This window comes from Sciurus vulgaris (genome assembly GCF_902686455.1).
Source record: "Sciurus vulgaris genome assembly, chromosome: 14".
NCBI lineage: Eukaryota > Metazoa > Chordata > Mammalia > Rodentia > Sciuridae > Sciurus > Sciurus vulgaris.
The window spans coordinates 85,663,640-85,679,968 of record NC_136475.1 but is presented as its reverse complement, the minus strand read 5'-3'; the positions used below and the strand labels follow the sequence as shown (position 1 = coordinate 85,679,968).

General features: G+C 44.7%; 1 protein-coding gene across 8 annotated transcripts in view; it reads left to right on the top strand.

Moving 5' to 3' along the window:
- The window catches only part of KCNS3 (potassium voltage-gated channel modifier subfamily S member 3), a 47,118-nt gene that overhangs the window by 2,502 nt on the left and 28,287 nt on the right, over positions 1 to 16,329 (top strand). For 3 of the 8 annotated variants that reach the window (XM_079111143.1, XM_079111138.1, XM_079111137.1), the window contains exon 2: positions 16,017 to 16,126. The exons of 1 other annotated variant lie outside the window; for it this stretch is intronic. The gene's annotated coding sequence lies outside the window, so the exon portion shown is untranslated. Of the gene's footprint in view, positions 1 to 18; positions 823 to 938; positions 1,010 to 16,016; positions 16,127 to 16,329 lie in introns of those variants that run through there. 4 more of the 8 variants (XM_079111141.1, XM_079111142.1, XM_079111140.1 and 1 more) reach the window with 4 other exon arrangements.

The following is a 16,329-nucleotide window of genomic DNA, read 5'->3' as shown; positions in this document are numbered from 1 at the left end:
GGGAACGACTGGAGGCGGGAGAACAGAGGAGCCGCGGAAAGGCGGCACCTCGCGTAGGGGCATCCCCGGGGCGTTTCCTTAGTCGGGAAGCCCTTCCTTCCCTTGCTGGAGAGGAGGCGCTTTCCTGGCAAATGTAAGTGCTTCCCGGGCCGCCTGCTCCGCCTTCTTCCCTGTCATTTCTCCCCTCCCCTTTGCCCTGCAGCGGAGCAAGGTGCCCCGCGACAGTTGCAGGGAAGAGCGCACCCATGGCCCCTGTCCTGGTGCATCGTTGCGCGCAGGGACTGCCGGCGCGCTCTGGGTGGGGGCGGCTTGGGGCTTGCAGAGCCGGCGTGGAGTCGCCGGTAGTGTCTCAGCTCAGCTAAGAGTAATGGTGCGGGTCGGTGCCATGGGGTCAGGAACTCCTCCCCTCCGCGCCCCTCTAGATAACTGGCTGCCTGACCTCCGGGGGCGCATCAGCCAGCGAGAGAGCCAGACCTGCCGGCAGGGGCCGCGGCGAGCCGGGCTGAGCGCCTTTCGCATTGCAGAGCTTGTGCCCCGCTCCCGTCACCGTCCCCCTCCCGCCGCCCCGCGTCCCTTCTCGTCGGATTTGGGAACGAAGCATCTTTTGCCCTCTTGTTATCTTCTGCTGTCTGGGCTGGGGAGACAGAGCCGATAGTTTAACTCGGGTGGCCTCTTCCTCCGCCGGTGAGAATGACCCCGGGGGCGCTGGTTTGGTACCGAGGTGTTAAGAGCGGGACGGAGGTTTCTTGTAGCCCGCCTGGAGAGTATTCGTGGTTCTCCCAAGGTTTTTATCTTCACCTTACGCTCTGAAGAGAGAGGCAGGTGAGGGAAACCAGACCAGAAACCTTTCCCTTTGCTTTTCATATATTTGCTTAAGCGATTTGCATAACCATGCGTTTAGAACTGTGTAAGTTACTCCTAGATGCCCTCCTTCTTAGGCGACTTGCAAAGAACTGCCCACGCACACAGGAAACGAGTATTTGCCCGAGCACCTACCTCTTTGCTAAAGGTATGGGCCCTTGTGATTTATTCTCCCTATATAGCGAACTCTTTAGCAGGGTGGTGAACTCCTTGAGGACATTGATTCATTCACTGTGCGTTTATAACCAGCCCACCATCGGCTAGGCCCAGACCCGGTTTGCGCTATGGGGATGGACGGTGGAAGGTTTTCCGTTCCTTCTACTACTTTTCTTTCTCATCAGATTCCTTCTCACTCCTGTTCCATTATTGAGTTTGCCATTTCAGAACTAGATTGTCAGTATTGAGAGAGGAAGGAGAAGGTGATGATAAAGTGCCTAGGAACTCTGAGTCCAAAGCATGTTGTGAACATTCTAAGGAGTCTGGTGGGATCTGTTTTAACTGACTCTGTGTCTGAGTCATCATTATTGCCTAAATACAGCCATTGATGAATGCAGCCAAGAGGAACGTTTGCAGAAGCAGCAAGTCAGGAGGTCAGAAGCAGTCTTTGCTTTGTTACCTGTTAAATCCAATGCTCTGAAGTTTAGATTTGTTAGCGAAGTTCTAGCTAAGGTGGGTCTTGCTTCTCCTCCTCCTCCTCCTCCTCTTCTTTGGAAGGGGAAGAATGGGGATTCCAGTCTCCTCTTGCCTGTAATGAATTCACTGTAATCCTTCACAGATTCTGCATCCCTCTGTTCTTCCCCACATCTCAATCTGCCCCCTGCTTGGCATTTGGAGTTGGAATGTGTGTCAGCTTTGAGAAAGCACGCACCACAGGGCCCCCACCCCCTTCTTTTAAAATAGATAGCATTTACTGGCTGCATACTATATGTCTGATACTGTGCTAGAAATTTTTCCAGGCATTATCTCATTTAATCTTTGCAACAACCCCATGAGAAAGTGAGGCTTACATCCTTCACTGTAGTATGGATATGGGAGTTGCCAGCAGATGGAGCCTCTCAGGTGGGTCTGGGTTTAATAGGAGGTCAACAGCCTAGGGTGGGACTGAGGTCTCATAAGTAGGAAAGGATAGCTATCCAGGGTAAGTCCCTGCAGAAAGGAAAGTGGGTGTATTTATTGCCCCTTCTGATCAGGTGTCAGGATGGTCTACTCCTCCAGAGTGTCACTTTTGTGAAATACCCATAAGGAGATAACAGATATAAATAAGGAGAGAACAGCATAGGACCTGGGGACCTGAGTTCCAGTCTTGATTTCTAATTCTTTATGTCTCCTTAACTTGACATAGGTCACTTTGCTTCCCTGGGTCTTGTCTGTTTAACTGTAAGAATCTAGATCTCAAAGATTTATTGTTACCTTTTGCTTTTGCATTTATTAACTAATTTCATCCTGATGATAATACAGCAGATATTTCAGATGAGGAAAAAGACTGAAACTGAGCAATAATTGTGTAAGTCAACCCAGGTAGGAAAAGGTGAAGATGGGATTCTATCCCCAGCAGTGTGCCTGGAGGGCCACTGTGAGTTTGAACACTCTCTTGTTTATTCTGATAGCTCCAATCCTGCCTAAATCTTAGTAGGACCTCAGACTGAGTTTGTTGAGTGGTGATTGGTAGAGGTGGCCTGAAGTTTCTGGTTTTATATCTCAGCCTTAAAAGGAATCTTGAAGATTGCATTAGAAAATGGATCACTTTGTCTTTGCCAAAATAGTCTGCTTTCCAATTCAGTTCTTCCCATCTGGTTAGAAAGAAAGGAAGACAGAACCTAGAGCTCATAGGCTAGGAAACATTATGGTTATTTCCAGAAAACATGGTGAACAATAAGAGAAATTCAGAAAAATCACAGAACACTTTGCCTCAAATCCATCAAGTAAGTCAACCAGTGACCAGCGCACAAGTGTTTAGTGGGTGGGGACCACGTGCTTGGTACTATAGGGACTGAGGGAAGGTGGAATCTGAGATGTTGTCTCTGAACTTGAACTTACAGTGCACCTGAAAGACTCAAGATTAATAAGTATAAGACAATACAGATACTAATTATGTAACTCCAGGTAAAAATTGCAAAGACTCTGTCACATAAGAATAACTTATTGTAATTTGCAGGAACTTTTATGGCAGTTATTTTCACAGCAACTGAGCATGATAAACCTGTACCAAAGGTGAGGAAAATAAGGCAAGGTGAGCTTTGAACTGGGACTTAGCCAGGCATCTTCTAGACTCCAGCTGCAACATCTTTCTGCCTCACTTCTGTCTGGTCTGAAGGACAGAACAGGAGAGCATGAGATACGGAGTCCTTGGAGATGTCTGAGTTTGAAATTTATCCTTTAAGTTGTCTTTTGTTTGCAGATCTTGGCCACCTGGGGGCACTTAGTAGGGGCAGGGGAAGGAGAGTAAATAGGAGAGGAAGAAGAGAGTGTTTTGTTACTGTTTTACTTTTTCAGGGACCTGCGTCTATGTGAAGTGTGGGGGGAATATCCAATTATGATCATAGTAACAATGTTTAGAACTTGCAGAAAAAATGGAGAAGCTGATTTAGAATTTCCATCCCACTTCATCATTTCTATTGTTCATCTTTTGAAACTCTGTAGCATGTGTGCTTTATAAATGTAAACTCTTATTATAAACTAAAAAATTACTAGATTAGGTTTTTGGCAAAGGGGTTTCACACTAGAGTCCTGCAGAGCCTTAAATCATGATTTGCTTGGAGGTACTATCGCACAAGCGTCCAAAGATAAAGGTTTAGCTAGCAATGTTAAGGCAAAGCAATGAATGTTTATATCAGCTGCTTCAGTCTCCTTGCTAAAGTTCCAAATAAAGGAAATAGCCTCTAGTCAACTGAGTACCTACTAGATATTCATCAAAATGAACTTAACGATTACCTTAAGTGGTCATATATCTGTTGTCTTTACATATTTAAATATAGACATGCTTCATTCAGTAAGTGGTATGTACCATGTCAGGAGCTGGGCATACTGTGGTAAAGGAAACATGGGTAGGGTGTGTGTGTGGTGGAAGGAGACAGAAATTAAACAAATAAATGGAAAATTTGAGTGGTGGTAAGTGCTCAAAGGACTTCACGGAGTGACAAGAGTGGGAAGGGCACTAGTTTAGATGGGAGGGTCACAGAAGACCTTTCTGAAGAAGAGATTTTCATTCTGAGGGCTAAATAGTTTATTAAGTGAGGAGTAGGGGAAAGAATTCTAGGCTGAGGATTCTAAGGCAGGACTGAGCATTGACCATTAGGAGCACAGGTTTGGAGATGTTTGGGAGGAAGCTGGAGAATAGGGCAGAGGTCACATCATGTGGGCTAAGTTCCGGGTCTTATGGTTTATCTAGAGGGCTATGGGAAGAAATTAATGGGTTGGCCGCCGGGGAGTACCACAAGCCTATTTGCATTTGCAGTGGTCACCTCTTATGAGCAGTTTTGCTCTCCATGGTTTCAATTAACTCACAGTCAACTGCCATCCAAAAATATTAAGTGGAAATTTTGGACATAAACAATCCCTAAGTTTTGAGCTGCAGGCTTTCCTGAGTAATGTGGAATTGCATGCCATCCCGCTGCATCCCTCCGGGGACGGAATCATCCCTTTGTCCAGCGTGCCCATGTTTTACTTGTACCTTCCTCCTAGTCTGTTAGTGACTGTCTCACTTATCTATCAACTGTAAAGGTATTGTGGTGCTTGTGCTTAAGCGACCCTTATTTTCCTTGGTAATGATCCCATACTGCAAAAAGAATGATGTTGGCAATTTGGATCTGCCAAAGAGAAAACTGGAAAGCAGTTCCTTTAAGTGAAAAGGTGAATGCACAATAAGACATTGTGAGTGTGAGTGTGTGAGAACCACGTTAATGTAACTTTTATTATCTGTATTGTTATCATTGTTTTATTGGTTATTATTGTTAATATCTTATTGTGCCTCATTTAGAAATTAAACTATCATAGATATAGGGAAAAACGTAGTATATATGAGGGGATTGGGTACATTTGTGGATTCAGGCATCCACTGGGGACATATTTCCTGAGGACGAAGGGGATCACTTTATACAGGGTGGCCGGAAGACTGTGAGGAATAGAGTGAGAGGTGCTGGCATTTAGAAACCTAGTTTGGAGGTGGGACCTGAAGCCAGATTGGACTGAGTTGAAAGAGGAGTGGCAGGTGAGGAATGGGAGATGAGACATGGAGAGCTTAGTTATAAGGGAGCAGAGAGGCAGGGAGGTGTGGGAGCAGGTTTGTGTCTGTGTGACAGGTGACTCTGGCTGAGGTTAGGGAGCTGAGTTCCCCAGTAAATCCACACATACACATCTTTGCATGTAGATTTACATGATAGTAAACACTTCTAGAAGATTAATTTGAATCCTAGTTCTGACTTTGTCTCCAGTTGCTGGGTAACTTTGAGAATATTACTTGTTCTTTCCTATGCTGTTTATTTTTTCCTACAGCCTGGTGATTTTATGATTTAAAAATATATATATGTAATTTTACCATAAGTCTTTTTTAATGTCATAATTTATACATGTTAATTTGGATAGTTTATATAAATCGAATTAGGAGAACTCTCAGTGGGCACGGAGCAATATTTGTGATAGGATCCTAGGCATTTTCTTATTGATGATCATCAATAAACTGCTTTCAAATTGGCTTAAATGGAGAGACATTAGTTACAAATCTGGTGGTAAGGAGACACCAGCCCCTCTAATATAGATAGAGGGGAGACTTGATGGGGAGCCCTGGGTGTAGTTAGTTGTAAACCTCTTTTTATGTCCCAGTATACTTTCTTGCCTGATCTTTCTATCGCATGTGACACTTGCTCCTTACCCATGTCTATATTGTAAATACAAGGAAGAAAAGTACCTCTGTTCTCTTTTCTGAGAACCCCTAGGTATTCATTTATATTCTAGGGAAGGAAGGTGCCATAGAACTTATTCTACACAACAGTTAAGTCATTTGCTGCCTCAAGAAGACTTTTTAGGTTCTCCAGAGAAACAGAACCAATAAGGTGTATATATTTTTAAGAAAGATATTTATTATAGGGATTTGTCTCACATAATTAGGGAGGCTGGCAAGTCTGAAACCTGCAGGGTAGACTAGCAGGGTGCAGATCAAAGAGAGCCAGTACTCTGGTGCAAGGCTAGAGACAGACTGCTGTAGAAGTGGAAAGAGCTGATATTCCAGTGAAGTTCAAAGGCAGTCTTCTGGAGACTTCACTCCTATTTAGAGGAGGCCAGTCTTCTTTGTTTCATTGAAGTCTTCAGCTGATTTGATGAAGTCCACCCACATAGGGATAGCAATCCACTTTACTTAATGTCTACCAATTTATATGTTAAGCTCATCCAAAATGCCCCCATAGAAACCCAAAATGTTTGACTACGCATCTGGGCACCTAGTGGCCCAGCCAAACCATCACACCACATTTAGCAGGATATGCTGACCTAAAGGTCAAAAATGAATGTTACAGAGAGCCTGGTGGGCCTTAAAGAAAGAAAGAATACCCAGATGCTAATCTGGAGTTGTAGGGAGTGAGCATGAAACAGGGTCACTGGATTTAGAGTTACTTCAAGGATCTGTTAAGTCCTTGGCTGCCTCAAGAAGCCTTTTTTTTTTTTTTTTTTTTTTTTTTTTTTTGGTAATACTGACCTAAGTTCTGGTAAATATTTAGTGTGTTGAGATAAAAGAATACCAATAGACTAAATTTTAAGGCTTGAATATGCTTACTTTTAAAAAACTTTCCTCTGCTATGGGCCATTTGGTTTTCCTAAGACCTGATTGATGTGTGGAGGTGAACCCAAAAGCATTTCCTATGATTTACTTGAGGTTAAAAAAAAAAAATAAAATTGACCAAAAAGATGGGAGAACCTCGTGGTTAAAGACTGTGGTTTGTAAATTTGGGTTGAGAAGAGATGCCTGGTTTCTGGCAAGGGAATTTCACTGTTCTTGCCTTTGAGGTCAATAAATCATATGGTGTGGGCAGTGTTTTTCTTGTGGGTTTTTAAGATCCCCATTTTCTAAGTATGGTAGCCTCAGGAGGCCTCTGACATAAGACCCCCGCCCCCACTTCCTTTCCTTGGCAATTAGATGTTGTCTGGCTAAGATTCAGCCCTGAGTCTATGTTTCAGGGTTGAGCCTCCTTGGCAAAGCTTATCTCCTCTGGGTTAAAAGTATAAAAGGGAAGAGTCATGTGTGACAGTATCTATCTGTCTATCTATCTATCTATCTATCTATCTACCTACCTACCTACCTACCTACCTACCTATCCATTCATCCATCCATCTGTGTCTGTCCATTCATCTGTCCACCTGTCCATCTGTCCATTTATCTATCTTTGCCAAAGTGTGAAAAGGTACCAATGTCTCCATATCCTCTCATCATCTCCATAAATCCTAGAAAGCAGACTGACTTGGGATGGGAATAGGAGAATCACAGAAGTTCATACAGTGCCCTTTAATTGGGTTTCCCAGACTCTGGTAGTACTTGGAGTCTGTTTTCTCAAACATGCATCCCTATTTACTATGGGGCGAGGACTTTCTTGCAGCTTGGGAGAGGGAAAGTCTGCACCCACCTAGAGATGATGGCTAAAGCTGCCTTCTGAAGCCAGCCCTGAGCTGTCAGATGTTCCTGCTGGGCATGCTGGAGAATGTGGGGGCTCTTCTGAGGATCTCTGTTTCTTCCTTCCAGTTCTAGACTATCTTGGTCCTCTGTATATGGAGAACTTGGAAACTCAGAGAGAGGTGGGTGTATGTGGGAAATGGGTTGAAGAAAGGAGAGGTGTGAGAATTAATTTTAATAAGTCAAATTGAAAACTTCTTTGACTTGCATTGCCCAGGGATCTCATTATTTTATAATTTTTTTTCATATTCATGAAGTATAGAATTAGTCATAGCAGATAGTTCTGGGCAAAGCATTTAAAATATCCTCCCAGGATAGCTTCCAGGAATGGGATATGGATGTTTGTGAAGCATAAACACACTTTTTTCCTACCTTCCCAATAATGGACTACATAAGCCATCCTATTTATTTTATTATATCTTTAAAAAAGTACCCTCCCCTCCAAAATAGTCACTGCGAGAGCTTGCTGCAGCAAAAGACACTTGGCCCTCTGAGAGTTTCATTGTAAATTTGCTGAGGATTTATGGTATGGCAAAAGCACTCTGTTTTCTTCTAGCAGCAGGAAACACTTCTGAAATCCATTGGAAATGCCAGAACATGTCGGGTGCCCAGGCTGGGTACAGAGAAACAATAGCTTATGTTATACTTTGCAAGCGTCTCCCAAAATTTCATTCATTGAAATTTGGTTGCAATTTTGATGATATTAAGAGGGTAAGAAATCTGACCAAAATTCATGTATTGATGGTATTTGGATGTGGAGGCTTCGGGAGGTCATTTGGATTAGATGAGGCATGAGGATGGGACTCCCAGGATGGCATTAGTGACTGTGTGAGAAGAGGAAGAGGCCTGAGCTGGCACGCTTGTTCTGTCTCACCATGTGACGCCCTCCCCCATGTCCTCACGCAGCAGGAAGGCCCTCACAGATTCTGGAATCCTGCTTTGGATTTCCCAGTCTCCAGAACTGTGAGCTAAATAAGCTTCTATTCTTTATAAATAACCAGTCTCAGGTGTTTTGTTACAGAAGCAGAAAATAGACCATGACAGCTTAGTCATAGTTCTCATCACGGTGTCCTGGAGACCCCAGGAGAGCAATTCGGGGGGAAGGCACCTCTCAGGCAGCCCTTTCTACTCCACCTTGAGCAGGAAAACCCTTGTTTTGTAAGTGGAACATTCGTTTAGTCATATTTCCACCAGATAGCTCCCACTTGTCTACTGTGAATCAGACACTGATATCACTGTGTGTCAGAGATTTTGCTAAGAAATACGTTCTGCAAGTGCCAAGGAGAGGTCCCTATTTAGCACTAGATGTGTGTGTGTGTGTATGTGTGTGTGTGTGTATGTGTGTGTGTGTGTGTGTGTGTGTTGGTGAGAGATAGGGGTTCACTGAGAGTGTCCTGGGAGAGGTGACATTCGAGCTGATTTCTTGAAGACAAAACTTGAATTAACTGGAAAAGAAGGGCAAAGCAGATGCCCACCAGAGGGAACAGGCTCAGCGAGGTTTGGAAGGGAAAATGCACCGTGTGGTTGGGAAAGAGAGTCGATCAATGGGACTGAGGTGAGGAGCAGGTCATTGGATGCCGAGGACAGAGAGGAAGGAGGGAATTGCTCTTGCTTAATGTTCAAGGAGTTTAAAATCTGCCCTTGAGATGCTGGGGAGCTATTCTGACTTGTGGTTGAGAAAGTTCCATTGGCTGCCTGTGAAAGGGAATAGACGTTACTGAGAAGGGAGGCAAGCTGATGCCACCGGCTTAAGGGATAGTGTGATTTTGAGGGGCACAGGAGAGGGTCCTCTGCTCCTCAGTGTCTACTTCCCTCCCTCCTCCCTCCCTCCCTTCCTTCTTCTTGAATTGAACTTTAGGCCCCACATCTGTGTTTTCTTCCTGAAGTCCCCAAATTTTCTTGGGGTAATTGTCCCTGGCCCTATTTGAATACCGTCTTGGCAGGATGGAAGCTGCTAAGGATGTCCCTGGAGGTTCTGTCCCTTCTGCCAGCTTCGTCTTGTGCATTCCCCAATTCAGCCCTTGGGTGGACGGGTGGCATGGGCTTAGCCAATCATGAGCTTTGTCAATTAAGTGACTTCCAAATCCTTCAGAAGGGCCCTGGATCTTGCTTATTTCAGGTATGGATCTTTGGCCTCTCTTAGGTTCTAGGAGCGTCACATAGTCTTCTGAAAAAATTGCATTTTTTGTTAGCCACAGCCGTTGTTACCTGTGTTCAAAGAACCCTAGTAAATGTAGAAAATGTCTGGAGGCCTTAGTTCATACCAGAGTCTAAAGGCTAATCTCACAGTCTTTCCTCCTGGGCTCAAAGGGGGAACAGGGAGAAAGCAAGGGTATTATTCACAGAAATGGAGTCAGGGATGTCCTGAAAGGACAAGAGGGAAAATCCATCTCTGCTGACCAACTTTTGTTACTTCGCAGTATTACCGTAGGGTCCTGCTTCTGTGTCTACCTGGAGTGGGTTAAATTAGCATCAAATAAATGCAGGTGCTTTTTAGATACTTAGGATTCTAGTTCTTGTTCACTTAGGACTAGTCCTGACTAGTAAGACTATTGCAGTATTAGTGATAAAAATAGTTAAGTGTTGATGGAGCACTTACATAATGCACCAGACACTGTTAGAAATGTGATGTATATATTAACCCATTTAATATTCACAGACAGATGGAGATTCTTCACAACCTTTATGGACAAAAATTCTATTGTCATCTTTTCTTAAATTCAGTGGTTATTTTATTACATCTATCTATCTATCTATCTATCTATCTATCTATCTATCTATCTATCTATCATTTACCTGTTGTTCAATCAATGAACGGATGAGGAAACCTCAAGGAGGGCTTTTAATAACCTAACCAGGAAGTGGCGGATTGGCTGGGTACAGAGCCTATGCCTTTCTGATCTCTTTCTGACTGGGGAAGCTGTTTAGCTTCTGTGGCCTCAGTTTCTTTGTTTGCAGAATGGGATTAACAATTGCATTTATCCAGCACTGCACAGCATCAAGTAAAGCACCATATAAAGCCTTTCTAGAATAGACACTTTGGGACCGACACGATCCAATGCCAGAATGCACATATTTACAGAAGTGAGCTCAGGAAAAACCATGACTCTTCTGTCCGTCCCTAATGCTTTGCAGAGTCTGGTGGCTCCTCACAGAAAGGACAGAAGGTGATAAAAAGCCATTGGTGTTGTTGCCACATTCATTTAGGAGGATAAGGCTGAAGGAGAGTTTATTGTAGGGGCGTGAGCACGGCGTGTGAGAACAGACAGGTCTCAAACAACGAACAGAGCTTGAGTCCCCCACTCCAGCAAGGGCCTCAGGGGGCTCCAGCCTTGCCAACTCTGCTCCTACTCAATCATCTCAAACCTCACTTTTCTCATCCATCAGTGGTGAGTCATAAGGATGCCCGCCTCTCTGGGTTGATCTGGAGATTCAGGAAGATCATTCACTCATTCACACATTCATTATTTCTTGCTGAATATTAAGGACACAGAGATTAAAAGAACAAGGTGCGCTACCTCTTCACCACTTCCTGTGCAGTGTGGAGAAAACAAGGACATTGTTCTGCTGTAGCGGAGCCAGTTAAAGACTGGCAAGGCAGATACAGTGAGTGGGTCCCTGGGAGGGGGCCTGGGTTCAGGAACTGTTTCTAGAAAATGCATAGAGCTGAGTCTGAGGGCATTCTGAGCAGACAAAACACGTGCAGGGTCTTGGAACCATAGGGAATTCCATCTCTTGAGGAATCTCCAGTAAATTTTCTTAGTTCTAGAGTTTGAGTTGAGTTGTGGCAGGCAAACATAATGGATGAAGAATAATAGTAAGAGCTAACACTTAATTGATCAACTACTGTGTCAGTGGTTTAGATGTGGTGTCTCCCAAAAACTCACATGTGAGACATTACAAGAAGGTTTAGATGAGAAATGACTGGGTTGTAGCCTTACCCTAATCAGTCAATTATTAATTGAGTGGTAACTGGAGGCAGGTGGGGTGTGGTTGGAGGAAGTGGTTCATTAGGGGCATGACTATGGGGTATGTATTTTGTATCTGGAGAGTGGAGTCTCTTTCTGTTTCCTGATCACCATGTGAGCTGCTTCCCTCTGCCACACTCTTCTGCCATGATGTTCAGCCTCATCTGGAGCCCCTGGGGGATGGAGCTGGCCTTCTGTGGACTAGGACCTCTGAAACTGTGAGCCCTCACATAAGCTTTTCCTCCTGTACAATTGTTCTGGTCAGATCTTTTAGTCACAGCAGCAAAAAAGTTAACTAAAACACTAGCACAGTTAGTTTTATTTGTATCATCTCATTTTTAATCTTTATAACTACTTCAGGTGGTAGTTGGTATTCAGTATCCATGCTTTAAAGAGGAAACTGGGGGGCAGAGAACTTCAGCAACTTACCTAAGATCCCAGAGCCCATGAGAGGCAAAGCTGGAATGCTGACTCATGCACTCTCAGTCTAGAGTTTATACTGAAGGCCAAGGGAGCCATTGGCGGCCTTTTAGCTGCTGCATGTGCGATGTAGCATAATCCAACCTGCTTGGTATGAAGGAGAACTGGGGAGTAGGAAATGCAGACAGGCCTAAGCAAGGGAGACAGTCAGGAGTCTATTGTGAAGAATGGGTGCAAAAACACCTAGTGTCTGGACTGAAGTGGAGGAGGAGGGACAGAGAAAGGAAGTGATAGGAGAAACCTTGGGGATGTGTCTTTGCCCATCCTTGCTGCTGGCTGAGTGTCAGCCGGCCTGTGTGGGGAGGGGAAGGGAGGACTCTGAGATGATATCCAGGTGTCTGGCTTGAGAGGCAGGTGCAGTGGGAACAGAGGAGGAAGGGAAGGTTTGGGTATGTTTATTTTAAGGTCCCCGTGGGACGTTCAAATGGACGTGTCCAATAGGCCGTTTAGTTAGAGTCCAGAATGTAGGGGGGAGGTGTAGGTTGAAGATAGACACCTGGGCTCCATAATTAAATGGGGTTAGAAGACATGGACCAGGGAGAAGAGCAGAGGGACAAGCAGGAAACCTGAGATGGGGAAGGTGGGTAGCGAGCCCAGTGTGGAGGCCTGCAGGTTGCATCCAGGCTGTGGGTTTCTTCGGTTTGGCCTACAGTATTAAAACATGAAAAACAATAGTTGCCAGCGTTTAAAACCCTGGGGAAGTTCCCATAAAAATAAGATTTGTGGGTGATTGACAAACTGGGTGATCCCACCACCTGACACCATTGAGTGAGGGACCACAGTCTGCTGGCAGGTCCTTTCAGCCAGCTGGTGCTCCCCAGCTTGTGACAGTAGCAAGGTGTTTTCTTCCTTCTCTCATCTTAGGCACCTCTTTGGTCACTGAAGATATTTAATTTGTCGACTCAGATTTAAGGGTTGGGCAGGGGAAGTCGGGTTTCACAGGGAACTAAAAATGAGGGATCAGACCAGTGGGAGAAGCAAGAGTGAGTGATGGTCATGAATTGCAGGGGTGGGAGGTGGGGAGGCAAATGCCGTGGGTAGGAGGGCCAGACGCAGACTTGTGCCCACGAGGGTGCCCTTAGCAAAAGCCCCTGGTGGGGTGCCAGGAGAAACTCATTTCAAGAAGCTGTGCTGCACTGAAGAATTAGGGGTTGGGAGATTGTTTTCTGTTATTTTACAAAATGTGAGTGAGGAGCATATATAAATATACATATATATGTATACATACATGTATACGTGTATGTACATGTGTGTATGTGTACATAGCAGGATGTTTGTGACATGAAATAGTATTTATTTGTGTTTGACTTACATTTTATAAGAATGACAGAGTCCAGTCTTAGCTTTGGTTGGCAGATTATCCCCAAAGAAGAGGCTGTTGTTATTAAAACAAAACCCTTCAGGTTTTAGAATGAAGTGAACTACTTTTTATACATCACTGTGAAGACAGCCCTGCCGATTTTAAATGTGTTTGGCCAGTAAAGGTGACTTTACTGCAGCAAGCAGCAGTCCCTTAAATGGGAGTAATTTTGCATTTTGTGAACGGCAGGTGAAGCGGAGAGTGGCCAAGTGGTGATTTGTCACCTCATTTACTCATGAGTTCCTTTGCTCTCCCTGTCATTTGCCAGCTGGGGTTGGGGGACCACCTTGTTTCCAAGCACCACCTCTGTTGTGATCTGGCTTTTGCTGCCATCTAGGTCAGTGGGATTTTTTTGGTTTTAAACTATTTCCCCTATTTTTCCATTTTTCAGTTTACGATATACTTGGATCTAATAATGTGTGTGTGTGTGTGTGTGTGTGTGTGTGTGTGTGTGTGTGTTAGAACCATCCTGTCTTTGATACAAGCTCTCTTTGTTAAAGAAAAAAATACATATATCTCCCATCTGCTGGTGGTTGATAATTAAGCTACTTTTCTTGGGTGATCACAATTTGAAAAGCACATTTGTTATGATTTTTCTTTTCTCTCAATTATTGCAACGGGTCATAGAATTTTTAAAATTTAATGTGGATGGAAGGAGCCAGGAGCTGAGTGTTGTGACAAATGTCAATCAACTCATAATTAATCCAACAAATAGTATTTAAGTCTTACTGTGTGTCAGATGAGGTTCTAGGCACTTGGAATATAGTGATGTATAAAACCCCCAAATCCCTGCCTCGTGGAGTTCATGTAGGAGAGAGGAAACCAATAAATAGATAAAGAAATAAAAATATGTATTTCTATGTATTTAGGGGGTCATAAAGACTCAGGATTAAAAATCAAAAGGGAAGGGAACAGGAGTTTGGGGAGGTAGTGACATCTTAGGTAGGAAGTTCTCTTGGAGAGGATGTCTTTTAAGTAAACCTGGAGGAAGTGAGAAAGAGAGCCATACATACAGTCCCAGGGATAGAGCCATCAGGCAGAGGGACCAGCTGGAGCAGAGGCCCCCAGGCAGGGGTGTACCTCACTGGCATGATTGGGCCTGGAGGTCCTATGCCAGAAGAGAGAGGAGGGACCAGAGAAGCAAGAGCTGAGATCCCACTAGTGAAGTGGAGAGGGGAGCTTGCCTCTGAGATGGAAGTCACTGGAGAGTGACATGGTGTGACTTACATATTAGTAGAGCTCTTGCTGAGGGATTAACTACCCCTTTTGTGTCATGGACCCCTTTGGCAGTCTGAGGTGCCATTTTTCAGAATGGTGTTTTTAAATGCAAAAAATGAAAGCCACAGAATAGAAAGGAATCCGATTGTACTGAAATGCAATTGCCAAAGTAGTAAATCCAGTTTATGAATTAGCGGTATGCATGTTTCTTTATTAATTCATTAAGTAAGTTCTAGCAGTAGGTCAGTAGAGGAGGCTAGGGCAGGATCCCAGGCCCCTGGGGTTGCCCATTTGTCTGCCTGTTTCCTTCCTGGGACCAGTGGAATGGTGGGTCGGTCATTTGGGCCACTAGGGTGACACTAGAGCCCTCTCATCTCTCAGGGGTGATCTGGCTGGGGTCAGTGGCTGTGTGGTGTACACACATCTTTGCCCCCTTACTGTGAGTCCAAGGTCACACTGCTTAAAGTGGTGTGACTTTTGAAGATTGTGGCAATAAATGACAGGGTATAGAATTATCTCAAAACTTCTACTGCTGCGAACTTGTGGGTACTCATACTGCCCTGGACCAGGCCCACATTTTTAATGGCAGGAATGCTCAGTTTCAGTTGGAAATGGGTGAAAATGAAGATTTTTTTTCTCCCATGTAATTTCAAGGGCCTTATGGATTCTCTCTGCAGACCACACTGCTCTCTAAAGAGCAAATTCGGTGGGATCCCAAAGAGAAGTGGGTTACCTTAATGATATGGCCCATGTTTCTGTTCCTGTCTGCATTTTCCCTGAAACCACCATTCAGATCCTGGAATTCCTGGTGGACTGGTAGGCCCAAAGGTGGCTTCTAATGTTTCAGACGCCCTAGGGACAGAAGCAACTCAAGCGGCCTTTTTGTTTCTCTGGTTGCTTGTGGCTAAACATTTCCAGAGACTTGGGTTGTGGCACCTTGGTTCAGGCAGTCCGTGCCTGGCCACAGGCCATCAGCACGCCTCTCCCAGAAGTACCCCTCTTCCTGGCCCACAGAGGCGTGGACAGTACCGGCTGAGTTCTCTGTATTCGAAGAAGCAAGAATCTAGACGTCTTTAGGTCACAGGTCTTCATCGTTGCCAAACTCAGCTTCCTTCTGCTGCCTGTACATCCCACAGGCTTTCTGGTCCAGCATCTCTGCTTGTGTCCTTCCCCTCCTTGGAGGGCGCCTTCTTACGCTCACCTGTCCCCTTTACTTAATCACACCCAACCTGCCACCTGAGGATTAGCTCGGATGCTCCTTTTCACGAGGCTGCCGCTCCTATGCCTTTGTCCTGAGGGGCCCTTCATGGCCTCTGAACTGTGGCGGCTCCTCTTTTTCCTCCCTGTGGAACTGACACACGCCGCCTTGTATTGTGGTTATGTATTTACCTGTTTACCCTCCTGTCAGCTCTTCTGAGCTCCCATGAGTTCTGAGAGCAAGATCCATGTTGTCTTTTGGTCTCTGTCTTCCCAGAGTAGTGCCCACGGTAAAGCATCTCTGGGTGAATGAAAGAGAAAGGAGCTCATGATTTCTACACATGACCCAGGAGCACCTTGGCTAAGGATTCTACATCTGGCAAATCCGTAAGTTCACCTGATGTCTGTCATGCCCCACTCCCCTCCTGCTCAAATACTACCGACGCTACTTATGACCATTTATTTTTCTAAGTGTACTTAACTATTTCCTAGGTATTTTATGCCACCCACTCATTTGAAGAAACACAAGATGTTGAGAAAGTGCCACAAAAAAACCCCAAAAAACACCAAAATTCCATCATCCCGAGAGA